The sequence below is a fragment of the Canis lupus genome, chromosome 20, assembly GCF_003254725.2.
Source record: "Canis lupus dingo isolate Sandy chromosome 20, ASM325472v2, whole genome shotgun sequence".
In the NCBI taxonomy this organism is placed as follows: Eukaryota; Metazoa; Chordata; class Mammalia; order Carnivora; family Canidae; genus Canis; species Canis lupus.
In genome coordinates, this window is record NC_064262.1 from 30507170 (window position 1) to 30533717 (window position 26548).

General features: G+C 39.3%; 1 protein-coding gene across 16 annotated transcripts in view; it reads left to right on the forward strand.

The window, feature by feature from the left end:
• Positions 1–26548, forward strand: part of FHIT (fragile histidine triad diadenosine triphosphatase) — a 1380560-nt gene that overhangs the window by 553372 nt on the left and 800640 nt on the right. The window contains exon 1 of one of the 16 annotated variants that reach the window (XM_049097836.1): positions 11007–11083. The exons of the other annotated variants lie outside the window; for them this stretch is intronic. The gene's annotated coding sequence lies outside the window, so the exon portion shown is untranslated. Of the gene's footprint in view, positions 1–11006; positions 11084–26548 lie in introns of those variants that run through there. 16 annotated transcript variants of the gene reach the window in all.

Sequence of the window (26548 nt, forward strand, 5' to 3'; positions counted from 1 at the left end):
CTAGGGAAGGGTATTCTGGAAAATGTAGTTCTCATTATCAGCTTTGCAATATAGATTGCTGAGAAGGAGTTGGTGATAGGGGTTGACAATAGATTATCCAGCCCACCTGCGTTACTTGTTTTTGTGACTGGGCATTCTTTCCCTGCAACTTTGGCTTCTCCAAAGTATATTATTTTTCTTTAACATATGTGCAAATGATTTTTCTATATACAATCTTACCTGACTTTCTTTATAAAATGACTATATAAGTCATGTCTCCTTTCATAGTCTTGAAGCATTCTCTTTGTACACCTTTTATATTGTATAGTCATATTTAACTTTGTACAAGAGTTCTGCAAAAGGTCTTCTTTCCCTATTGGATTACAAGCCTCTTGAAGGTAGAGATTATCTCTTTTATGCCTGAATATGCCTCAAATAATCTGGTAGAGTGTCATGCACATAGTAGGTACTAATAGAATATTTGCTTAATCAATTAACGGGTAATATCACTTAAAATACTGTTACGATCAATGTAAGTCATTGTGTAAGTAAATTGGGCCATCACTTTGCTCTAATAACCATAACTAAAATGAATATCCCATTTAAATTTTTGATTTATTAGGCCCTTTGTACTGCTGCTCTTTTACTGTAATAGTGTGGTGGTTTGCACTGGTCATTAACTTTCAGTCTAAAGTGATGAAACCTTAGCGCAGGCTTGGTACATTCACCCTGCAGAATGGCGTTTCCTATATGATCAGACCTGGTATATCTGAGAGCAGCTGAATGTCTCCTCTAATGATTCTAGAACACTGCAGTGAATGACAAATTACTGGTGTCTAATATTATATGATTGGTAAATGACTGTTATGTGCTTTATTTCCGTCCCTCCAGGAAGGCTAGATTATTCCCCAATAGCAGATTGCCATATGAAAATGCCAATATTTACTCTCTGTTGATCCAAGGTAACAATTCAGGAGCAGTCATTTGATATAAGACACTCATGATTTTTTACAAATCGATAACTAGTTAGGAAGAATGACTCTCTGCGGCACCCTGTTATGATGGGGTTGACCTTCAGGTCCAATAGGGTGGGTTTGACAAAGAATTTCTGCACTGCCAGCCCAAATTATAGTCTGACTAGAATGGGTATTTGGTTTTATCTGGGCTCTCAAATTGATAGAAGCTCTTCTTATGTCTCAGAACAATAATTCTGTTTCCACAGTGACATTAACATAAAAAATTCAAGTAAAACAAGAAATACCTACTGAGTTCCTCACATGGTGCTTCCATGTAATCGGCACACCTCTGATTTTGTGTGTCAAGCATTACAGAGCCACAGTTTGTCCCTTTGCTTTTTGCTTCTTCCTCTTGGTGGGTACCTCCCTGTTAACCTTCATCCCCCAGGTCTGTTTCCAGTCATGGCTGCTCGTTAGTAATGCTTCTTTGCTTGCTTGCTACATATTTCTCTCCCTTCTTTTTCCAACTGTGTTACTTCCTGCCTGAGCTATTTTCTACTCTCTTGGTTTTCTGCCAACTTTACTATGACGCTGGCTCAGGATTCTGATGACCCTATTTGTGGATGTGCACACCCTCTCTATCTCTACTTATGACTTCATAGCCTCTTTCCCTCAGATGGCCTCCAGTCCCCTCTGCTTTGTAGCAACTGGGAACCCCACCAGCCTTCTATCCCTCAAGTCCCCTCTGGGCTCAGCAGCGTGGGCTGCCTCCGCATCTCTCTCACTCTGCATTTACAACCTCATCTCAAGATTACATTCAGCCTCTGAAGTGTGAGACTCTGAGGTGCCACAACAATTGGCCAGAACTCAACCTGAAACTCTTTGGACTGGGGAGCGGCCTTTATGCTTTAGAAAGGGAAGATGGAGCAAGGGGAACAAAAGTCAGACTTTAGAGTGTTAAGAAAGAAACTTCTGGAGAGTTTCAGGGTTGAAATCTTCTATTAATATTCAGAGCCATGTTCCTACAGGCAAGATCCCCTTCTTATTTTATTTTATATAAGTATTGACATTTTGATATTCTTGATTCTTAATACTCAAAATGGCAGTGAAGATAATAGAGTCAGTCTCATAAGGCAGGAATTCCAAATAACTCTTATTATTCATGCTAAGTATGACTGGTTGCCAACATTTACCTGAGATGCTAAATTGGGAGGCATTTGAAGGCTATGTATAGACACAGTGGAAAGAGTTCTGTGATCATTTAATAATGTCTGCCATAGTTGGAGGAAGTAGGAGTGGTGGTCTGTGTGCCATGCTTTGTCATCTAGTCTTAAAGTTTTTATAAACTTTTGGCATTTTTTTCCAGATTTTTTTTAGATTTAGCTAGCCAGAGAAAAATGGTGTTCCTTCTTTCAGAAGTTTTTGGAATGTAATGATCCTTTACCACCACCCCAGCTCATTTTCTTCAGCTTTGGCATAGGTAAAATGGTCATAAGAGAGGTACAGATGTTAATAAACAATGGATACACACTTGTCCCCATGTTAAAAATTGTCCAGCAACTGAATAGTTATCTTCCACTCTTAATGCAAAGCACAGGGGTATTTTTTTGTTTTTTATTTGTTTTAGCAAAGTCAAGCACCTTTTGGTGGAGTAATCAAGTTGGTATAATTGGAGAAGGTGAGAAGGTTTTGTTGTTTTTGATAAAAGACATATTTTTGCTGTGATAATACATGCACATATATATGGAAGGCAATTTAGGTGACTCTCAATTCACAGATTTGGAGAATGAAGAGCAGGGAACGTGTGACTTATATTCCAAATTTCACAGTTAGTTAATAACCCATCTTTCTTTTCTGTGAGAGTTGACTTTCTTTTTGATCTCTCTTCTCCTTGGCTGTTCTTTTCTGAAGGCTGTGGAAAGCCCACCCAGGCTGCCAGTCAGAGAGGAAGCCCTAGATTTGGGTATGGACCCATGATTGGCAGAGGTCATTTTTGAGGGCCGTTCAGTGCTTGAGTCATTAGATAGAACAGGTGAGGGTCAGGTGAATAATGTGGCATCCTGCCAAGAGCTCTGAAGCCAGGCAGAACAGGAATAGGGATTAAATCAGGACCCTGTGCAGGAGCAAAGTAAGGAAGCCTTATGTGATTGCCTAGAACAGAGCTAGAGTACCTTTCACGCGACTCACTGCACACATGTAAGGAGTGTTCAGACTGTCATCTGTGTGTGTCGGGGGGTAGAAATAGTTTAAAGATCCAGGACAAGAATGAAACCAAGCTACTGGCTCATGTTTTTTATGTAGAGATCTTTCATTGGCCATCTTCTTTCTGGTAGATGGACTCAGTGGCTCTGTGATGGGGTAGTGATATTCAGGCAGGTAGATCTTTAGACCTAGTCAGAGTAGGCTTGAACTTTACTACACAAAATAATACTTCAGAACTGCCACAATACTATGTAAATAACAAGCACTGTTCTGGTGCTAATGAGTAACAAGTTTTCATTTATCACACATAAAAGGAGAAGCTTGGACTAAGGGGTCATTTCTTCATTAATGGATGGTTCCATTGAATATTTCCATAGGTGGCTTGATCTTGGTTTTAACACAATTATCTATGTGAGCATGTTTTGTTTAAAGACAAATGTAGTCATCCTCTTTCTCATTGGAGAAATGGCTTTTTGTTTCATACTGGACCTTCAGTGTTGTGTGTAGCGGGTGCGTCTCCTGGTGGCTGGCCCACCAGAGGTACTCAATGAGCATTTGTTGGATCAGTGAACCTCAGGAGGATGAAGAGAAGACTAAGAGTTGAGCAGCACTGGCTGTGCTGAGTAAGGCTCAGAGATCTCAGTAGCTGAAGGAGCAGTTGGACTCCTTGGCTAGAGCCCCAGGGCATTGTCTTATTTAAAGCTCATACTAATGTGTGAGTAGCTGCTATGATTCCTATTTTACAGATCAAAAAATTGAGACTTAAAAGTAAGTAGCCTGGAGGTCATGCATAAGGATGTCAAAGGTCCAAAGACCAGTCTTGAGGTGTGATTTTATTATTAATATCTTTTTCACTTTGTGGTGGTTTTCTGGGCCCTTTTAGGCAGGCACTGCCTATACCATTGTTTTTTTTTTTGTTGTTTTTTTGTTTTTTTTTTGTTTTTTTACAAAAAGACATGATTTTTTATGTTGATTCTAGGGTTGTTCCTGATAGTTCTCTGAAGAAGCTGAAATAAGGTCAGGTTGTTCAAATACTTACATAGGACTTTGGAACCTATTGCACCTATGTTCAAATCTAAACTAGTCAGAATTTTATTAATGCTGCTGGGCCTTATTCTCTGGAGAATTGTGTGGCAACACTTATAGTTCAGGGTGATGAAGTCAGATTCCTTTTGTAAGCATGAACTTGTTCCTTTGTTTCTACTTTTATGTTTATTTATTCCTTAGAACTAACCCCAGTATCATTAATTAATAGAAACAATGTCAGTAATTGAAGCACTGTACAAATATTTAAATGAACTACAAGATTATTTGGCAAATGGAGATGCGTACATCTAACAACTTATTATACAACTTACACTTGGCAATGAATAGACATTTCTGTTTTCACCATACAAATGCACAATACCAGTTTAATACAAACAAATTACTAGTGGAGTGGAAGTAAGTATAGTTTTGACAAAAGTAAAATAAAACTCATATGCATGAATATAATAAAAAATAATAATGCATTTTATTTATTTGTGTTGTGTCTAGCCACAGCTGCATTTTAGCTGCTTTGTAATAAAATTAAAGCAACCAGTTAAGTGCCGATTAGCTGGTTAGAGACTGATCAGATTATAGTGGCAATTAAACTCACTATAGAACAATGTATTCAATCACTCTACTTTCCTTCTGCAAACAAAGTCTTGGAATAAAGTTCTTTATTACATACACATGCTTTGAGTCGCAGCATGTTGATGCAATAGCAAGAGCTCTGGGCTTGATACAAGGAAGAGTGGAAGCTTTTTCTTGAAGCACATTCCAGGAGGGGTGTTAGGGAGTACAACATAAAGAAGGGTATTCAGGTAGAAATGAATGTGTGTATTATATGTGGGACAGCGAGATAACCTGCCTGAGCGGAGTAGATGGAATTATGAAAAGATGCTTTCTCATCAGAAGCAAAAGGTTGAACTCCATGTAGAAGGGAATAGGGAGCCACAGTCAGTACCAGGATAAAACCAGTGCTGGTGGATTTGGGGATTACCTATGCTCGCATACATGGGAAAGGCGTGACTTCACACACCAGTCAGGTAAAATGCTATTTTCTTTTGAGGATGTTTGGAAGCAACAGGATCTAGTCATGCATCAATCCCCAAAGTGACATGAGAGTCATCCGTGTGCCCCGTATACAGTTTTTTGCCATATCTGTTGGCAGAATTGATATATGTAGTATATTAATGTACATTTAATATTTCTTTGAATTAACTTACTTTTAAACCATAAGTTTTGAAAGGAAACCCTGCCACTATTTTAAATGGGAAAATCATGCCACCTACCACAATGAGAAAGGAAACACAAACATACTTAGTGAAAGTAAATTATCACAAATTAATTCAAGGTAGATGCTATTTCCTGATAATGGCTCTGAACCTGAGGCTTATTCTCTCTTTGTTAAACGAGGAGATTCCCAAGTGTTAGACAGCTGATTAAGACATGTGGCACCACATTGAGGCTTTATCCTTGATATAAGAAAAAAGGATTGAACAAGAATTTAAGCAAGTACATTTCTCAGCATGTGATGTCATGTTGTGTCACACCACCTCCAGGCAGTGGCTGCATTCCTCTTCTGTGTGTCCCTGAGGTGTGTGCCCACCCCCTGCCCACCTTGTAGGTGCTCTGCGAGCTGCTCTGAGCTGCTGGTAGGACAGCAAAACTCCTGTGTAAAACCTACTGTTCATGAGTTGTATTATGTCTAGCTTTTACCTTCTCTTAGCCCTTTACATTCTCATAGAAATATTTTAAAGATGGCACAAGAAAATACATGCTTCTAGAAAGATGCTGGGTGAGTCTGTTTAGTTCTTAGGAATGATATTAGAGAGTCTGTCCCCTTGCCCCTTTCCTCCTCTGTAGGGGATGCTATTTTGCTCTGTGCTGTAGACGGAAGCTCAAGCCTGGCAGGATGGGCCAACAATTTTCAAGGAAGGGGATAGGGTGAAAGACTCCCCAGTGTACTTTACCTACTCTATTGTCAGGATATTCCTGTTCCTCACAGGGCATAAGGAATACTTTCTAAAACCCACATGAGAGAAAATTTCAGCAGGATGAGGAAAAATATTTGGAAACTATGGGGGCTTCCCTGGATGTGTTTATGTCATACCAGTCTGTGATCCAGAGATAAAAGATTGAGCTTATCAAATCTCATTAGTTCTAAGATAATATGAAGCATAAAAGGCACCAACAATGTAATAAGAGTTATTGGAGACTTTTAAAAAAACTGCTACATTAAATATGCATTACTTGAAAAGAACAGTAATGAAATACTAAAATGTGAAGAAAAGTGATTATTTTATTTTATTTATTTTATTTCATTTTTTTAAATAATAAATTTATTTTTTATTGGTGTTCAATTTGCCAACATACAGAATAACACCCAGTGCTCATCCCATCAAGTGCCCCCCTCAGTGCCTGCCACCCAGTCACCCCCACCCCACGCCCTCCTCCCCTTCCACCACCCCTAGTTCATTATTTTAGAATTAAAAAAAACAAACAAACTTTTATGTCATGGTTTTTACCAGTTTAGCATCATCCCATTCCTTTAGAGTGTCTTCTGTTTGTATGTCTTTTCTGTTTATGTGCTTCCAACTGAAATGCAAGTCAAATAAGAATGTACATCATTTAGGATTTGTTTTTTTTTTTTGTACACATACATATATGTTTTTTTAATCAAAAAAATAAATCTGGTATGTACCATCAGGATGGAGTGTGAACTTGTGATATTGTTATGATAATTTTGGGCCCAGTGTCTATTTGGTCCAACTTCTGGAAAACATACGCATGCACATGCACACACACACACATACACACACATGAGGCCAAAAGAAAGCTAAGTTACCTTTGCTATTAGCTGGCTCTTTGTGACTTTATCTCTGTTGGGGAAGAAGACCTTCCTCTGGTGTATGCTCCTTTTAGCTGGACTTAGAATCAAATGAACATGAGACACATTAACTGGAGAAAATCAAATTTAATAGGTGTATGTACACGGAATCCATGTAAATTTGAGATTCCAAAGACAGTGAGGCAGTTTGATGCTTCTGAGAGCTCAGGAGAGGAGTAGGGGTATGAAGATACAAAGCCCTTAGCAAGAAGGTGAGAGATGTTTGGAAAAACAAGATTACTCTACTGGGCAGATAGGTTCCTTATGTAAAGTGGAATCTCTAAGGGCACCTGGGTGGCTCAGTGGGTTAAGTGTCTGCCTTTGGCTCAGCATGATCCTGGGGTCCTGGGATCCAGCCCCACATCTGGCTCCCTGCTCAGCCTGTTTCTCTCTCTCCCTTGACTGCTCCCCCTGCTTGTTCTCTCTTGCTCTCTCTCTCTCTGTCAAATAAATAAATAAAATCTTTTTGAAAAGTGGGGAGAATCTCTGTTAATATCTGTCTTACCGTTATAGGTTCTCCTTTCCAAAATAAATTTAAGCAGTTGAGGCGGAGGCAGAGAGATTTTCTTGCATCTGCTGGGTTTTGATTCATTTCAACTCCATGTAATCTTTATGCCAAAGCAGCCCATTTTGAGGCTGTCTGCCCTGGGCCCCTACATCATCCCATCCCCAAGTAGAACCACGGTGATTTGGACTGAACATTTGGTGAATGGATTTACCTATATTAAAATAGCTGCTGTGGCCTGGAACCAGAGCAATCTATTTCTCCTCACCCTAACTTCGTGTCAAATCTCACCTGGGCAGTGGGAGGTGCAGCCAATCCGGAGCACCCATAGTACTAGAAGAAAAGGAGCCAAAGAGTAGGAGACAGCTGGTGCAATGCTGGTTGGTGCTGATCCAGGCAACTTGCCTCAGGCCTCCTCAGGCTGGGACAGTATCCTCGGTGCTGACCTAAAGAGGAGACAGGAGCGGAGGGACAGGATGGGAGTGGAAGAAAGAGGAAGTCATCCTCTGTGTGAACAGGCATGAGAGAAGATGGACATTATACTGTGCTCCTTTAAAAACTCTGTCACAAGGAATCATAGCACTCTCAGTAGAGCTCCTTTCCTTCTGGAATGAGGGAATTACTTGCCTTAAATCTTCATCTGTGAAAGGAATAAGGAGATGGAGCAGGAGAAGGAGAAGCCCTGAGCTGCAGCAATGAAGCTGTGTGAGCATCGGACTGGGAGGACTGTAGAGAATAGGGACTCTCCTCTGTCCCTCCCTTGTTTCTCCTCCAATTGTCATGAAAACTCGGGAAAAAAAAAAAAAGAAAACTCGGGTTTCTGACCTACTACTGCTTAAGAATGGATGTATTTTTACAGACAAATGTTTTCCTGAAGTAGCGAAATGAATATTGAATCATACACTTGTCAGACTGGATATTAGAATAAAAAGGGGGAATACTTGAATGGGGGAGGAGTGACTTTGGATTGTTTGCAAATGTTGAGGACATGTTGTTTATCAGACAGGGAGTTTGGGAAATTGCTATCCTAGCAACATTTACTTAGTGCCCAATGAATGTTTAGCACCTCAGCTACCTCAATTAAAAATAATCAATCTCTATCATCCTGATGAGTTGCTCTGAAAATAACCACCAATTATCCCAACTTCAGTAGAGAAGATAATATACCATTAATTGGGGGCAGACTGGAGAGGAATACAGAGAAACCTAATAGTTATATGATAAGAAGGCCTTCTATATCCTATCAATGAACTCTACCATTCACCGGCCCTTGCAGACAATAAACATGGAAGTGCTCTCTTTCAAAGAGACTCTTTGAGGAAGAATCTTTTTTCCCTGGGACCCCATGAAAATGATTATGATGCCCCTTAACAATTCAACTCTCCTATTTCTGTGATTTGGGGAATTTACATCATGGTAGAAAAGAAGGTGGTGATTTACAAATTGAGAAAGGGATGACTTGGGTTTTGTGGTGTGGTTATTGGTAATTACTTGCTGTCCTCAGATACTGAAGCATTTATCATATAAAAGGACTAAAATTCATTTTTTCTAGTTCCCGATGACAGACACTATTAATAGGGAAGCTGATTTTAGCTTGAATTAATAATTGTAGCAAATTCATAGATATAACAGTAGGATAATCAGCCTTACAAAGTAGTGATATTCCCATGAGTAGAAGGATTCAAGCAGAATTAAAGTTCTTTGGCAGCTAGTAACATAGAACAATTTGGGCTAACATAAGTTAGAATGGAATTTATTAGAAGGTTAGCAGGGAATTAACAGAATTAAGATGCATGCAGCAGGACCAGGCTTAGAAATAAGAAAGGAATCAAGATGGAATTTACTTGACTGTTGAGATGCCATTATAATAATGGATGAAAGTATGTCACCCTACTTAGGATTTAAAGTTTTGTAAGAGAAGAGCTGGCTGGCTGAGTTTAGGTTACATGCCCATCCTTTGTCCATGTAGAGTGGGGACAGCAGAACATTGGTCAGAGGTCTCCCAGGGTCTCTTCAAATCCTATAGTGAAATGGTAGGGCGCTCAATTTACTATCCTACAAAGACTGCCTACAATAGGGAAAATTTCCCAAAAGGGAATTAGGATGCTGTAACAAAAAGGAAATAGAGGCTAAGGAGCCAAAAATTAACAAGAAATTGGCTGAACATCCATTAGGAATGCCATAAAGGAGAATTCTTCATTGGGCAGGAAATTAGGTAGAAACGCTTGGTACCTCTGGCTCCAGTAATAATTATGGGCAAGAAGAATATCATCCTTGAGAAATTAGAGCTTGGGCCTCCTTAAAAGTAGCCAGGTAAATTTGAATATTAACATCCTCTGGTTTCTAGAATGATATATAAGATGGGCTTCCCTTGGAAACTTTTTTATCTATGATAGAGTGACCAAATACTATGTCATATAATAAAAATTCACATGCCCAAACTCTTGGAGGTCCTTGTTGCTTTTTCTCTTCCCCTCTCCCATCCCTTGTAATTATCTGTTTCTAAATGCTACTTCAGGCAACCTCTTCAAAATCCCCTCTTAAGGGCAAAAATAGGTTCCCTTTCATTATGTTCCTGTAGCACCCACTGTGCACATCTCTAGCAAAACAATAGCTCTAAATCATATATGAATTGTTTCCACCACTGGACTGAGAGCTCCGTGATGCAGGAAATTTATCTTTTACTGGTATAGTTTTAACTCGCAGGACAGAGATAGGAGATAAACAAACCGAAAGATAAATAAAGGGATAGTGACCAAAGGCCTCACAGGGTGGGGTTCTATCCTTCTCTTGCTGCCTTTTCAAATATGTCCGAATCCATACACTTCGTGGTCCTAAGCAGTGTGAATATTTGATCTCCTGGTATCTGTCAGGTGGAACCTTTCTCCAAGGAGCCGAAAGCATTTTACTCTATTGATTTGTTCTCACCAGAGCTGAGCTATGAGTGGTAAGAGGCATTTGTTTCAATTATGACTGTCAGTTGTATGATTTCAAATCACTTTTATCACAGTGATTTCAAGAGATCACACTTTTAATTTACAAAGCTAGCTCTGTAGAACTGCACCAAACCAAACCATAGTAAGGTATAGCCCAAGCTTTCAATTCATGGACATTATTATTTGGGGAAATTATCTTCCTTTCTTGTTTATATATATTGTGTGTGTGTGTGTGTGTGGGTGTTGTGCACGTGTGTGCGCTTCAGAATGGAATCCATGATTTAGGTAGGAACAAAAGACAAGGTTACTTACCCTCTGAATACAATTCCTCCTGGTAGTTGTGAAATCTGTGAAATGAACATGATAAAAGCAGAATATTATTCATTAAGTTGGGGTGATATTACCAACTCGTTGGTTCTTGGTTACTCTCCACTCTGCATAGATCCAGACCTCCTGAGCAACTGAAGGGTTATTGGGGAGAGTGAGCAGAGATCTCTTCAATCCCATAGCCAATCACATAGGACACCAATAGCATGCACTCACTGCTTTGTTTCCTGTTCATGCTATTTTCTACATAGTGAAGAAACTGGTGAGTGGAATTGGGTTCTATACCTTCCATCATTTGCTACCTACACTGACTTGGTCAGAGTTGGCAAGAGAAGCAACACTCCGAAGAGCATTACTCTTGAGCATGCCATTTCAACCTGACCCTTTCATACATAAACCAAATCCTTCCCCTTCAGAACTAATTATTTGTGGCAAAAATACATCTGAAGCTCCTCCTAGATCATCTCCCAAGATGGAGTTAGGCTCTGTGTGTGGCTCCAACTCTAATTACTAATTACTCATCCATAAAGAAGAATGAAATCTTGCCATTTGCAACAACAGGAGTAGATCTGGAGGGTAAAATAGAGGGTAAAATGCAAAGTGAAATAAGTCAGAGAAAGACAAATACCGTATGATTTCACTCATATGTAGAATTTAAGAACAAAACATAGAAGAAAAGAGAAAAACAAAAGACAGACTCAAATATACAGAACAAACTGATGATTACCAGAGGGGAGGTGGATGGGAGGATGGGTGAAATAGGTGAAGGGAATTAAGAGTACCTTTATCATGATAAACACTGAGTAATGTATAGAATTGTTGAATTGTTACATTGTATGCCTGAAACTAATATAACATTGTATGTTAGGTTTTTTAAAAAATATAAATAATGTAAGCAATGCAGAAAATTACAAAGAAGGAAACAACACGTAAACAACACATCATCCTAAATCTCACTACCCCCAAAAAAATGCCCACTGTGACAATTTGAAGAACATCTCTTATTGTACATATACAATTAGGAAGTTAGGAAGATAGAAAAAGAGTTAGTAAGTATGAACCTTATAAGAATAGGACTAACTCAAAAACCATCATATACCTGCTTTATAAATAGAGGCATTAAATTTAGGGGCACCTGGGTGGCTCAGTCTGTTAAGTATCTGCCTTTGGCTCAGGTCATCATCCCTAGGTTCTGGGATCTGCCCTCATCAGGCTCCCTCTGCAGTGGAGAGTCTGCTTCTCCCTCTTCCTCTGCCCCCATTTATGCATGGGTGCTCTCTCTCTCCCTCTCTCTCTCAAATAAATAAATAAATAAATAAATAAATAAATAAATAATCTTTTAAAGATTTTAATTTTACTTGAATTAAGAGAAAAACCAAAACTAAAGGAATTAGCTAAACTTGAGACTTTTTTTTTTTTTTTTACCATCATAGGTATTTATTTCTAAGAGACTTTCTAAAGGTTAAGAAAAAAATCTGAAGTCATTAGAAAGTTGGAGTCCTTATGAGTTTTTCACATCAGTTTTACACAATATCATTTACTAGAGAATATGCCATAATCATGATGGGTTTCTCTCATGTCTTTCAACTCCTCTCTCACCACCTTCCAGCTTCGGTGCTTGCATTATGGGTTTATAACATCCTCATCCTGTTTTGCAAATGTAATTCTCCTGTTTGTTTAGCTCTGCTTCTATTTTCATTTAGACCCACTCTTCATTCCTGGTCCTTTTAATGTAGTTTGTACGTTCCAGAATTATTTATTTTTACTGATTTTTGGTTGGATAGCTTTCATCATCAAGGTTTGGGGTCTCCCCACCCCCTGCCAGGAAGGCCCATAATGATTGTATTTTCTGAGCTTTTTCACTTCTGAAGACATCTACCCATTGCCTTTATACTTGAATAACAACTTGGCTGAAAGGATATTCTTGGGGTTATATTTTCTTTCCTGCGGAAGCTTGCAGGTTTTGCCACATGATTTTCAGAGATTGCCATAGAAGGTGTGAGGCCAAGCTGATTCTTTTTTCCCTGTTGGAGTTAACTTGCTTCCTTCTTCTGGATCCCTGAATAACTCTAGTTTTATCCTCGATGTGTAATAGATTAATTAGGATGTCTTAATGCTGATTCTGACTTATTTTTTTCTCAATATGATGTATCATTTCCACATATGGATTCAGTTCTTCCTCCTTTAGGGTTATGTTTCTGTGTGATAATTCAGTGTTCCTTTTCCTAGTCCATGGTTTCAGGGAATACCAATTGTTCTTTTTGTTCGGTTACTTTCTCTGTCTTCCAAAATAATGCTTTGCCTTCCATTTGCTTTAACAAATCTCTTGCCTTTTCTTTATCCATTCATTATACTGAGTTTTGTCATCACTCCTTTAATTTGGTTTTTAGCTTTGACTTTTTTTTCCCATTTCTGTTTCTAATTTATTTATTAGATCTTCAGTGGTACATAATACTTTTCGGAGTGTTTGCTTAGCTCTGGAATTTCCTTTTATCTTTCAGCTCCAAACTCTTATCAAATATTCTTATAAAGTTCTTTAATATTACAAAGCACTCGTGGGGAACTTGTGTCTCCTCTTTGGGTTATATTTACTTCCAGCTGAGCTTTTCATCTGTCCTTTACATAATCCTCCTCTCTTCCTCTCACCTTTCTATCTCCCAGACTTGTCTGCATGTGAGAGAAGCATGCCTTCTCTTTGCATCCCGCTTACTAGTAAAATGGGTGTTTATGTTCATTTCTGAACTGGTAAATGGATCCCTTGGCCCCTTTTCAAATTATTTGGGACTAGTTTGTCTTCTGAATTCTGAGATTTAAGTTTGAGAAACTGGATGTTGCTTTCTGCCTACTTTTCTAAAGGTAACTGGTTTTCAAAGTGTAGTCCTGGGACCAGCAGCATCAATTAATAAAGGAAATTCTTGGATCTTACCTCAGCCTTATCAAGTCAGAACCTCTGGAGATGGGTCCCAAAGATCTATGTTTTCATCAGTGTTCTAGGTGATTCTGGTGCATCTTAAAAATTTAAAACTATGGCAATAGACATTGTGGAGATGTGGAATGGAAAGCTATGTTGGAGTAGAGCACAACCCATGCTTGGGGACCTGAGCCCCGTTCTCTCTTCCGAGAATCTATTAAATATCCTGTCCCTGCTCTATCTTCTGAGATCCTGTTAAATATCCTGGGCCTATTCCTCAACCAGGACTGTTCTACATCTTTGGACTAGACCACTTTCCTTCACTTGGCATGTTGCTCTGGAAATCAGCAAGCCCTGATGACCCTTCTGCCTCTGTTGGTGTATATGGAGTTAAAGAAAAGATCATAGGGAAGAAGAGCTGGCAGTTGGTGCCCTCAGGTGAACAGATTGGTGGACATTGGAAGTGGCTATAAGATGGCTGAGCTCTAAGTACTTACTGAACATATGATGTGAATAGCTGTTAGAGCCGTGGTTCTCAACAGGGGGTGATTTGGTAGCCCCCTCCCCCTCCCACCAGGAGACATTTAGCAATGTCTGGAGACATTTTGGTTGTCCTAACTTGGGAGGTGGTGGTACTGGCATCTAGTGGGTAGAGGACATTAGAGGACATAAATATCTATAAGACACAGGACAGCATTCCAAAACAAGTAAGTATCTGATCCAAATGTCAATAGCACCAAGGGAGAGAAATCCTGCCCAAAAGGAAGGGAGTTTAGATAGGTGAGAATAATAGCCATTCATTATACTTTTCAGTCAGTAGATGGGCACTTATACTGATCCAGGAGTGAGTGTGGTTACCTGTCCCATTCAGACTTGAGTATTGCATTCATTTAAAAAAAAGAGAGAGAAAGAGAAAACAAACAACAACAACAGCAACAAACCCCTGGACTTTTTTAACTGAAAGAATTAAACATTTTACTTCCTTGAAGGCACTGTCATTGTGGTATTGTCTTACACTTGCACCAACACCCAGAAGTCAATTTTAATTCACTAAAGAAAGTTGTGTTAATCCTCGCCTTACCGGTTAAGTTTGTTGGCAACTCTAATGAAGTTTCCAAAATTAGATTCCTCCGTGGTCACCACAGGAACTGTAGAAAACATTGATCTGATAATAAATAAGTTTTCACTCCATACCCCAAGGATCTTATCTTTGAGCCTCATCCTTTGTGTAAAACTAATAGGTAAAAACTACCTTTTGTTTTCTTCACTAAATTGGCATTTGTGAGTGGCCCCTTTGTCACTAGACAATGGACCTTGTGACTGTGGACAAGTCATTTCATCTCTCTCGACAGCGGTGTCAGCAACACACACATTTTTAAATGGACGTGGAGGATAAGATGAGCCCCTCTCTGTTGGAACACTCTGAAATTATGCAATGTGAATTCTGTGAACTGCATGAGGCCCTCCCTTCTGCAAGACCAGGGACAGGGAAGGTTTCTGTTTCTGATGGATCTCTTAACTTTTTGGTAGATACCCCAGCGCTGGTCTTCATGTAACTTCTCTTTTACCAGTATGCCCACAGCAAGCTATAATGCAACACTGTGCATTAATACACTTTAACAGATTTTAAATGAACTTTCTCTAAACAGAAAGAAGAAAATTAGAACGTTCTGAGGGAAATCCCTTGGCAGGCAAGCACATCTGTCGGTGATTTGGCAGGGCTGAAACAGTTTCATTAGGACTGCGTCAGCAGATTTTCTTAAAATGTGAACGGTGTGTTTGCTAAAGGCAAACGCAATCGTGTCTGAACTTCACAAACTTCTCTCAATTACAAGGAAATGTCACTGTCAAAACTCTAATGCCTCAAATTATCCTAACCCCAAGTTCTTAGGAAAAAAAAAAAAACAACCACTGAACCCTGAAGTGGTATCGGAAAAGCCATTTAATACAATAGAAGTTTCTTTCTGCAATCTGTAAGCAAGCAAAGTGAAATTTGACAGTGTTTGTCAGTGTTGATAATGTACAAAGATGTTTATCTTTATTACTTTCTAGCAGTGTGGTATATCATTATATAAACTTGATTTTGCTTCTAATTAAACATTTAAAATGTGGTTGCTTTACTTTGCTCTTGTGACAGGATGGAAGAAGAAGTGACTTTGCCCAGTGGAATTATGTATGCTAAGAAACTCAACCCAAATTAATTTTTGTTGGCAAAATACATGTTTAAATATTATAGTTCTATTCATTTTGAGTAAATTAATATTCCCTATGAATGAGTATTTTAACCAAAATGTGGTAAGTTTATTAATAACTCTGAGGGGGTGAAAACCCAACCTGAAAAATCATCGACATTTTGCTTGATGGTTACCTTTCATGCTGATAATTATTTCTGGGATTTCTAAGCAAAGAACACATTTACTCAATTGCTTTCCATTAATCTGGAAAATGTCTTTTCTTTAAATTGTTCAAAAATCATCTAATTGTTCCTATGTGCTCTGCAGTATGAAGGCTGGAATTTTATTTCGATAATATAACTTGGATGGTAGGTACTTATCATGGTACATCTTTTCAGACCTTTTTACAATTTTAGGATGAAAGAATATGATCTAAATATCCTTAGCTCTAATGCCAGTTTCTCTATGATGCCTTCTGGATAGCAACAGCTGTGAACACTCCTTTGTTTTGAATCTCTTTTGTATCCCATCTTTCTTTGTATCTGGCAATCTAGTGGTATTGCTAATGTTTCCCTTGGTTAGGAGACCTGGACTGTTTGCTCAATGTCTCTTGATTATTTTAGCTTCTTCACATAACAAATTGCATAGCTTGGTCTTTTGGGACTTCAAGATGGGGTCCATATAAAGCAAAAGAATGAAGCTTAATTAGTTGATAACCTCAGTTTTGGTTCACTTCTATCCAAACTTCATTAGAAGAGGGACCTAAGAGTTACCCTTAAATGCAAACACTTATTAAGTCTTAATTCCTCACATTTCCTTGGTGTTGGAAACCAAGGGCATGGGCTTATGCTTCATTTGGATCCTCCTAGAATCTAACTGCTCATTTGTTGTGGAGGAAGAGCTTGATAATTCCTTTGGGTAATGATTAATTATTTTCTCATGTGACTCTTTTGGAGAAGTGGTGAAGATATGATTAAAAGTGGGTAAGGGGTCTTGAATTTGACCAGAGTTCAGATGGCAGGTTTGCTGCTTTCTGAATGCAAAATTTTTGGTAAGCTCTTAGACATCCATGAGCCCCAGTCTCTTGACTATAAAACAATACCACGCTCCTATATATGTTCTAATGATTAAACATGAAGGCCTCTTAGCTGTTGCAAAAATAATTTTGTAGCAGAAGTTCTCACCATTGTATCTGGAAGTTGGTGAAAGTATTTAAGGGCTTTGGGATGCAGGGTTGTGAGAAAAATCTTGCCCCATCATTTTTCTCCATATCAATGTTGTCCACAGTTAACTTTGACTATTTTCTGTGTACCTGCCCCTATTTTCCTCTCATTTCCTTAGTATTTCTTCCCCTTTCCTTCTAAAATACATAGACATTCTATAGTTCTACTGGAAATGAGGTAGAAATGGTGCTGTACAAATTAAGAAATAGTTTGTACAAAATTGAAAGCCTTAGAAATATATGATAAATTTAATTTTTAGTATTTTCCAGATAATTAAAAGCACATTTTTTTTTTCACCAAAATACCTGAAATCAGATGCAGTAGAAAATTCACAGGGGAACAATGCTCACACCTGTCTTCATATTATTAGGTTCAGTAGAATTTAACTCTCATGTCTTGATGATGATGATAACAGCCAGCATGCTGGACATTGTGCTGTGAAGTAGAAACCGGTCTTATGCTCACTCTATAGGTGCCAGACTCCAGAGCCCAGTCCTGTTGTGTGTCCAGTTCTATTCTTAGTCCTGGAGATACATGGATAGATAAAATTGAATCTTTACTTTCAAGGAGCCTGCAGACTAAGGGAGAGGTGGAACACAAGGATGCAGATTATTTTACTACAGGGCTGCAGGGAAAGCTTCTGTAAGAGCAATCCAAATACCAAGAACAGCAAAGGAGGACTTAATCTTGTGTGTTTCCAGAGATCTGGAAAGAAATAGCCACTGGCATGGATTTTTGGAGACTAGGTTAGGTTTCCATAGCAGAGGAGACTGAAGGATGGAGAAGGGGGAATGGGCAGGATTGCACAAATAAGAAATAGCTAAGCTGAAGAAGGGTGGTCCTGAGGGAGAGCATAGGCCCAGAAAAGCCAAGGTTGAAGAAAGTCAAGATGGGCCAGAAGAACACACATGTCCTGTGAGGATTGAAGGAAGGCATCAGGTTTGGGCCTGAGGCGATCATTAGTGACCTTGGACAGCCATTCTTTTAGCCTGGCAGAGGGAAGACACCAACTTTGTATTTGGCTGAGGAGACAGTGGAGACTGGGTGTTCAGAAGATTCTTTCAAGAGCGTTTGTGGTTGATGACAGGAGAAAAAGAAGTTGGTAATTTAGGAGTGTCATGTGGTTGAGCAGACTTTAATTTGTGAGAAAGAGAAACATAAGAATTAGGAGATGATGGGATACCTGGGTGGCTCAGTGGTTGACCATCAGCCTTTGGCTCAGGTCGTGATACTGGAGTCCTGGGATTCAGTGATGCATAGTGCTCCCCACAGGGAGCCTGCTTCTCCCTCTGCCTGTGTCTCTGCCTCTCTCTCTCTGTCTCTCATGAATGAATGAATAAATAAAATTAAAAAAAAAAGAATTAGTAGATGAATCAATAGCAAAGTTAAGATTGAAGACAAATAGAAAGAAGAAAGGTTTTCTGAGCCATAGAGGAGGAAATTGGTGACAAGTGTTTTATTGTACTTTATGTGGAATTTAAATGTTTCAATATAGAGTCTGTTGCAAAAGAAAATACATTTTGGACAGAAAGGCTTGGTGACCCTCCAGGTTCTTTTCTTTTCTTCCAGACGTGGCTCACTAAGATTTGCCAGAGCTTAGTATAAAGAATATTGTGGTTAATGTGATGTCCTTGCCTTAGTCTCCCTACTGCGGTTCACTTTCCTCTGATTCCTCCTTTTTCTGCTTATCTGTGTCCACTTTCTTGATGCTGGCTACTTCTGAACCCTCAATTGGTTGCTATTGGTTCAGGCTCTTTTCTTTGTTGTCGGTTTCCAGATCTCAGCTGCCCAGTTTGGGCTCAAATTTTAGTGCATGTGAATTGAACTGTAATGATCCCTCTTCTTGGCAAAGCCAAGACTTGATTTTTTTCCTATTCTGTCCTCACAGTAGCCTCACTATGCTTAGCTATGTGGGTGCCCTGTGACTGTTCCCCTGCTATCCTGGTGGCACGTGTGGGACAAGGAGAAGGACATGATAGATTCCAGCAAAAGGTCCAAGAAGGAGGAGGAGAAATACTGAAAAAGAATACAGTTGGAAGAATAAAGGAAGAACAGTTCACCTTCAGAAAGTCAGCCCAAGACAGCAGGGAAGAGCTAAGACCCTGCACAATGGGAGGAGAAAGCTGAGCGGGCTTCTAGGCAGGGAGAGCCACCCAGGAGAACCAGCTATGGAAACAAACAAAAACCACCCAAATGAGAAAAAGCAAAGGATATTTATTCAGAGTTTTCTAGGGCAAGAGAGTCAGCCACCGCTGCTGACATTTGGCAGAGACTCAAAGGTAATCACAGGAGTGGCAGCTTTAGAGAGGCAAAATGGGAAAGCTTCAGGTGAGCCCTGACTAGAGATTGTTGGCATGGGGAAGCTGGAGCCTGGCTAACTGGAAGCAGGACACCCAACCGTTGTTGGTAAGGGGAGTTTATTTAGCTCTCTCTGGTTCTCCAAAGTTGGCAGCCAGGGGCAAAAATTGGGGAAACTGGCGATTATTGTTTAAATACTGACCATTTGGGACCAGTTGCAAAGGGGATTGTGGTTTGGCTTCTTGGACTCGTTGCTGCAGATTATGGGTCAGAGTTCTACTTCCTTTGTATATGCTCTGGTCATTGTCCCTTGGATGTTCGGTCTCTCGTGAGCTAGAGTTACGGAGGTCATTTTCACTGTGCATGTGTACCATATTTTGCAGGACACGCTTTGATATGTGGCCTGGCCAGATCTGAGTTATAACAGAATTTGGCACTATTCCACATGGCAGCGTGCCAGTGCACTGTGTTTCCACTGTCCCCTTTCAGTAACTAAGGGGACTGGCTTCTATATAGCAAACTGGAAGCAATATTTTTTTTATAGACGTTAACTTTTATTAAGGAAGCATTAAAAGTAACACTTGGAATGCTTTTCTTTTGTTTTTACTCAAATATAGTTCTCAATGCAGCTGTGGCTTTCAGAGAAGCCTAATTACTTTCATATACCATGAGCAGTCGATAGAGCACTGGGAAAAGTCATAGCTATAAATTTATATTACTTGAGGGAGAATATTTGGTCTTCAAAATATTAATGCAACCTCCCATCTCATATTATAGGGATTAGTTTTCTTGTGAGGTAGAATTTGATTGACTTTCTGACTTACCTGATGAATGTGGCATCAGGGAGAATGTTTTGCACGTTGGCTGGCTTTGAATTGTTCATTCTAGAGATATCAGCTCAAAGAAAGGGCAGCGTATCTCCAAAAGAGATGCACTTGGATATGCCTCTGTTTTGTTCATGGAGACATCATTAGGGTAGAGTAACAGAAAGTCACACATTGTGTCAGACAATTGGAGATGGTATTCATTCCCAGTCAACACAGAGCTCTAATGTATTTCAAGAGTATTTTTAAATCACTAAGCTATTTATTATTTTCACTGAGCAGCAAAAATTAAAAGTTGCCAACACAGAAGGCTAAAATAGATAACGGGGCGGGGGGGGGGTGGTGAGTGAAATCCTGGCTATGAATGTTTTTCAGCACTAATTTCAGGTCTGTTGTTCTGTTGGAAACTCCCGACACTTTTCTTCAGTAATATATGTGCATGCATAAATTAATGTGTCGGGGAAAATTATTATAGAAAAGTGTCATATCACCTGGGTTAATGCTGTTGCTTATAATATTGTAATGTTAATATTAATCCAAAGCAATATTTCCCTTGCACAAATTGGTTTCTGGAGGACAAAATATGGTTTCCTACCCCTATTTCTGATCAGGAGCAGTCTTGCTTATGGTCTCAAGGATGCAGTATGACTACATTTAACTAACCGTAGATTACCACTAGAGGACAAATTCAAAGTGTATTTCCTGGTGGAAATGAAAGAGCGCAGGCGCTGCTCATTTATCGAATGCTTACATGTCCCCCAGAACTTGGAGAAAGGCTCTGATCTTCGGGACACCCTGGTGACAGACAAGCTGCTCATTGACCTGGTCTGAAGGAACCATCAATTCAGATTCAGGCTTTGCTGTTCCTGTAGTTTACTTCTTTCATGCCATCCACAGCCACTGGAACATTTGCTACAGCCATCAGGGCGACACTCATGTAGTGAGTCCCCCTCATGGAACCTTTACTCACTCTCTCCAGACTCAGACCATTCTCCTTCTACATGTGATGCTTTCCTTTCTTAAGTAATCCAGCTCTATTGCTTCGGTAAGCCTACCTAACCTGCCTATAATGAAGACTACATTTTCAACCTCTTTACTGCTAGGCTTAATGTACAACTAAATTCCGGCCACTGGGAATGAAAAGAAGTAATATGAGCAACAATGTCCTTAGAGGTTGGAGACTTGCCCTGTCTCTGTCCTGCTGCCCAGACAGCGGATGGGATGGCTGGAGTGCCATTTTGGAACATGAGAAAAGAGACCATACCCTAGGGGTGAAACAGCAGAAATTTAAAAGTAACCTGGATTTTAGATGGCTGTAGATCTAATGGCCAGACTAGTTCTAGTTCTTGTCTGCTAGTCCCCAGACTCATGTAGGAGAAAAAAAAACCATGTCTACTTAAGTCACTGTTATTTTGGTGTGTGTGTGTGTGCGTGTGTATAGTTATGTGTGTGTGTGTGTGTATAATATATATGTATAGTTATACCTGATTTATAAGTAATAGACTATATATAATCTATTCTTCACATTGCCTTCAGCATCTCAATAGATTATTGTGTCACAAATACATGGCATATCTGTAAGATATAAAATTAAATATATATTTTATATGTGTAAAAATATTTTTCTATCTAATTTTGGTAAGATACACAGAGTTCAGAATGTTGTAAGAATGCATACAGCTTCTAATTTGAAGGTCACTTAGTTAAGATAAATCATTTGAACAGCCTTTCATTAAAGGGCAAGTTTGAAATCTAATTTTTCTTTCCTCTTTTCCCCTTAAATTTTGAAAAGAGTGTATTGGAAGCTGGCATATAAACCACATAACCAGAGTGACTATAGCAACTCAAACTCTTCTTAAATCTCTTCAATATGGTAGCAGTAAGTGTTCCTGCTCTCTAGCCCTTCTAAGCTCTGTCTTCTCCTAAAGCCACGTCATTTGGGGTCCTTGGAAATGTCCACTATAGGATACAGTCAGGCATTTCTTCTCCAAACAGCGCAAGTGAGGGTGTTCAATGATGAGACATTTCTTTATGGAAAGTACTCTTCTGCGTTGTATTAGAATGAACAAACTAAAGAATGAATCTCAGAAGGCTCATTTTATTTTCCCATTTGCCATTTTGATCTTTCTTCCTGGCATAGCGCACTATAGAGCTACTAATGTTAGTCCTCCATGATGGGGCCGGCCGGGGGAGGGTGGGGAGGCCCAACTGAGTGTACCTGGGTTTTGAGTTGTTCTCCTAAAAGGATTAAATGCTGCATAGTAATGCTTATGTGTGTGTGAGAGTTTGTGCTGCAAGTAGATTTGTAGAGCTCAGTGGCTGTTCTTCCATGTTGATATTCTCTGGGGAGCTGGCTTGGAACCAGTTTCTACTCTAGGCCTGCTTGCTGTCAAAATAATCTAAACACCAAGGAAGGAAAATATGTCTAATTCCATCAAGCCCATCTTCTTCCTCTATAACTATCTCCAATTAGATTTTGAAAGTTTTTTTTTTTTTTAAGATTTTATTTATGTCTTTGAGAGAGAGAGAAAATGAGTGTGGGAGAGGGGCCAAGGGAGAGGAAGAAGCAGACTCCCCACTGAGCAGAGAGCCTGACATGAGGCTTGATCCCAGGACCCTGGGATCGTGACCTGAGCCAAAGGCAGATGCTTAACTGAGTGAGTCACCCAGATGCCTCAGGTTTTGAAAGTTTTAAGTGCAGAGGAGGTAGGCCTCAGAGCCAGAGTTTCATGCTGCAGTCTAAGGTGGTAGGGGGGGAGGAAAATAGTCAAGGAGGAAATTAGTGCACAGATTTCTCTAGAGTTCATAAAATGTCTATTCAGTTTTCTCAGAGTTGGTGAAAATGTATAGTATTTGTAATGGAAAAAGATGCTTTAGTTTGAGTGAGTGTACTATATAATCTTTTATTCTTTTGGGGGGCCTTAGACTTTCAGAAAACTTTTTAGACATTTATTTTATATCATGAAGGCTGAACATATTCTAACCCTGGCTCATGATATTTCAGATAGATACTGTTCCATTGTTTAACTTTCATGGAGTTTATGTGATTAAGCAATAGGATTTCCCTGATTCTGTCCATCCTTTTCTTTGGCTGAATCCTAATCAGAAGTCATATTAGATTGCCTCCTCCTGGAAGCCTTCCCTGGTTCCCTCAAGCTTGATTAGGAGCCCTCTTTCTCTGATCCTATTACATCCTACACTCTTAGCCATCTGTCAGTTTGGCTCTATCTGCCATCTGGCTGTTCCTAACTGGAGGGCAGGGTCTTTGCTTTATTCCCTTTGGGAGCTATGGTGCCAGCTCAGTGCCTGGCATTTAGTGAATGCTCAGCAAATGTGTGTTGAGTTAATGTATTTTTCCAGAGGGATTTATTTTACTTATGGGATAAAAATTTTAGGCATGTGCATAGAAGTTGCAGAATAAATATTTGTAGATTGGATTTCCAGTGCTTAAGTAATTCCGTATTGCAAAGCAGACGCCTCTGAAAGGCTCATTAAAGGTTTGGGATATTATTTACAACATTAAAGCAGTTTTCTGAAAGTGCATATATATTACACCCTGTTTCCTCCTAAGTGCGTGGACTCAGTGAAAAATAATAAATCAATAACATCCTGAGAATTACTGGAAGAAGCAGCATGTTGTCTGTTATTCCCTGAAGGTGGAGTGTAGAGATGATGGGTCAAGAGAGCTTCTGATATTCTACTGTGACAATAGTGACAACATTGATAGTATGAACTTTTTATTTTTAGAGAGAGTATGCAAATGTGGGGGAGGGGCAGAGGGACTTGAGGAGAGAGAATCTTATGCAGGCTCCTTGCCCAGCACGGAACTGGACATGAGGCTCCATCTTACCCATGACCTGAACCAAAATCAAGAGTCAGACACTTAACTGACTGAGCCACCCAAGTCCCCTGATAGTATGAATTTTGAACCCATAAAGCAGAGCATTGAAGCTGAAGGTAGATTTTGTTTGAACTAGATTGTTTTTGTCGGTTAAGGAGGTTTGGTTCAAAGCATCTAAACGGTACTTTCCCTTTTGCAGACTTCAGCAAGGAGAATTTGTTCATTGTTTAGAAAATGTTTTGAATGTACTTAAATCTTAAGTGATTAACTAATTAGAAGAAATATTCTTTTTTAATGGTTTATTTCCAAATTAAAAAAAAAACCCACAAATTAATAGAAGACTCCTTTCAATAGCCTTGTAGACATGTGGTTTCTTGGTGTATCACTGTTTATCCAGGTTTGCAAGTCCAGAAACTTAAGTTTATACATTTACCCAGAGTTGAGGAGAGTCAAGGCCACTGACTCATAAGAAGATGATAAATTAGAATGCCAATGTGTTCATTCTCCAGGAGAAATATAGCTGCCAAGTTCTATTCATGTTATCTGGTCAGCACTTTCTCCAGTAAGAAGTCTCAGTGGCAAATTAAATTATAATCAGAAATACACTGTATTGGTGAGAGTGTGGGGGAAAATGCAGTATCATATACTATTAAAAGAAGTGTAAATTGCTATAACCTCTTTGGAGGGAAATTTTGGCAACATCTCAAATAAAAATGCAGGTATCCTTTGCCCTTGCAACTTTGCTTCTAAAAATATATCCCAAAGATAAATCTTCACAGGTGGGCAAAGACCTATGAATTAGAGTGATCCTTGTAGTATCATTCAAGGAATGGGAAAAACATAGTATCTTTCAAAATTGATCCAGTCAAGATCTATGGTTTACCTATATAATATAATGCTCTGATACTGTAAAAGGAATTATGTAATGTATATGTTATATGGAGAATGGTCCCCAAGATATGATATTGAGGGGAAAATGTAAGATACAGAACTGTGGATAAAATGGGCTTCCTCCCATGGTATTAACAGAATGGAATACAGTCATAGATATGCTATTCTGCTAAGTGTGTTTTGGAAATCCAGGGAACAGTGGTTGTCCTTAGAAGGACTGGGTGGGAGGAAGACTCATTTTTCACTAGAAGTGCTTTGCATCTATTAGAATGTGTTACCCTGTGCTTGCATGTATCAGGTTTTCTATGAAAAAAAAAAAAAAAAAGAGCTAAAACAACATTCAGATAGTTTCTGGTTGACTTCTGTTGAGTTTAAAATTAGCACCAAGGAAGATAGTCGTGTTGCATAGCACTCTTCTCAGTGTCTGCCAAAGTCACCTGCCAGGCACATCCCACCACCCCAGACTGTAGTCTCTCCCAGGAGAATGTCTTCATCACTCTTTATTGGGCTTACACAGACATTGTCTCCAGTATGTGATGTCATCGTTATATTTATGAGCAATTCTTCCTACAGCTGAACTCTGGTTTCTTGAGGAAAACTTGGGAAACCTATGAGTCCCCAAAGCCACACACTTAGAAGTCACTTCTTAGGTTAGGTTGACTTTGGTGTAAATTATAATCACCAGGGGAGCTTGTTCAAATGCAGAGTCCTGGATCCCATCCCAGAGATTCTGACTTGGTTAGGCTGGGATGGGGTCAGGAAACTTCAGCTTCAGGGGATTCTGATACAAATGGCCTGTATGCGCCTACCCGAAAAATATAGGGATGTATGTTTCAGGTCACGTCTCTGGGATTCCAAAGTCATTTGACTGAGGTTAGGTCAATTTTAAAACCTTTATTAGGTTTTAAAGAAATCAGTAGTAGATTGTTAGCAACTCGATCCATTCTGTATCAGTTGATCTTCAGTAGATATGAGGGAAAAAGAAAGTATGATCAAGTTCAGCTTCCGTAAGGGCAGAGAATGACCCCTCCAAAGTGCCTGAATTATAATGATACTCCAATTATTTTATGCATGCTCATCTCAGCCTGAATCCTTCTTGATCTACGTGGATGATGGAAGATAGTAATATGTCTCTAAAAGCAAGGAAGAAAGAACATTTGAGCTAAGTTATGGGCAGCTGACCTTTGATTTTAATCACAACTGCTTTTAAATGGAAATAGGAAGGAGAAGGAGTGGCAGAAGAAGGGTGGAATGGGAAAAAAGAGAAAGTCAAGTGAGGTGCATGAGTTTTACTTGAAGTCAAGCTGACTTGCCTCCTCATTGACATTCCACCCCTGATAAGCTGTGTGATGTTGGACGTGGCATAAAACTTCTCTGTGTCATGGCTGTACAATAAGGATAAAACTGACAATATTACCATGGTCAGATGATAAAATGAGAGAATATTTATAAGCACTTTAACACAGAGCCTGCTCTTATCAGAAGCTTAATAAATGGTGGCTAAATCTTTTCATAAAGGAACAAGAAATACAGGCAGATAATCACATGGGCTTGTCAGCTACTTC